Source organism: Bison bison, unplaced genomic scaffold (assembly GCF_000754665.1).
Source record: "Bison bison bison isolate TAMUID 2011002044 unplaced genomic scaffold, Bison_UMD1.0 scf7180017864454, whole genome shotgun sequence".
NCBI classification, from domain to species: domain Eukaryota; kingdom Metazoa; phylum Chordata; class Mammalia; order Artiodactyla; family Bovidae; genus Bison; species Bison bison.
In genome coordinates, this window is record NW_011495016.1 from 813,303 (window position 1) to 814,740 (window position 1,438).

Consider the following 1,438-nt stretch of genomic DNA (forward strand, 5'->3'; position numbering starts at 1 on the left):
GCGCCCGTGCTCCCGTCACGCCGGAGGGAGGGACCGCGGGGCGCGGGCGCGGCGCGGAGGCGGGACGCGGGGCGGGGACGCGGGAGCCCGGGAGCAGGTGCAGCAGGCGGGGTCTGCGGCCCAGCCCCTCCGGTCCTGGGGTGCCGCGTGGTCGCCCGGGGCTGGAGCTTCATTACACTGTAGAGAGGGAGAGAGGCCGGGGTGTCTCCCGTCCCCGGTCCCCTCTGCCCACCAGGAGGGGCGCCCCGGGAGAGCCAGAGTAAAATCCAAGACCTCGGGACATTGTTTTCCGGCGGCCGGTCTTTAAATGCTTCCTACTTCCCGCGTCACGCACAAACACACCCAGATGAGCCACAGGAGCATCCTTTCGTAAGAATCCAACTAGCTGGCGTCAGATCGAATTTGGGGGTGATTTGGATGAGCATCAAATGGCGGGGAAGAAAAGGGGAATGAAATTTAGATCCAGGTTATGACTCAGTATTCTAACTTACTTGACGAGAATAATGACAATTCCTAACCCATAGGTTGTTATGCGGGTTAAGTAAGTTGATACACTGTTAAGCACCCGAGAATGCCTGACAAGTAGATGTGGTGCGCGTTGAAATCAGTAGTGAGGGATCATGGATGCTGCTGCTGTTACTTAACCGAGATAACTGTGCAACCTTGGACAAGTAAGCCCTTTTGTTCTGGAAGAAGCAGGTTTTCCATCTGTACGATAACTGGGGTAGTCTTTTTCTTTCATTCAAAAACATGTTGAGTTGGGTGGTGGGCACCAAGTGGTGAGCAAGACGAACATTACAGCTTCCTCAGTGTTGGGGATCCCTTCCTCTAAAATTCTGTGAATGGATGAGTTATCCTGTTCTTCAAAAGGAGCACCCAGATTTATTTTAATTGAGCACCTAGAGAAATCTACCAGGCGGACCCAATGTAAGTTGACCTGAATTGCCTGTGGCACTATCCTAATGTCCCTTTAATAAACATTTCCACGTAAAATGTGCAAGTCCCTTTCTCTCTCTCTCCTTCTCTCCCTCTATCCTGTTTCATGTGTTCTGATTATAACAATAAAGCATGTTTACTGTTAACATTTTGGAAAATATTGAAGACTATCAGGAAGAACATAAAATCACTAGGGAACCCACCACCCAGAGATAATACTATTAGTGGTATTAGCATGTTGAGGTATTTCCTTCTTGGCATTTAATTGCATCTCTGCTGCAAAACCGGGATTATAATTTGTAACCTGCTTTTATTTTTTCCTTAGTATTAATATTTTTTCAAGTCATTAAAGTCTTTGACAGCACAACTTAAGTAACCATATAATATATAATATATTCTACTATTTGGATTATATATTATTTACTTTTGGATATTAGGCACTGTTTCTCAAGTATTCAATGTTATTAATCATTCAACCCTGTATATTCACTAGTAGGACTGA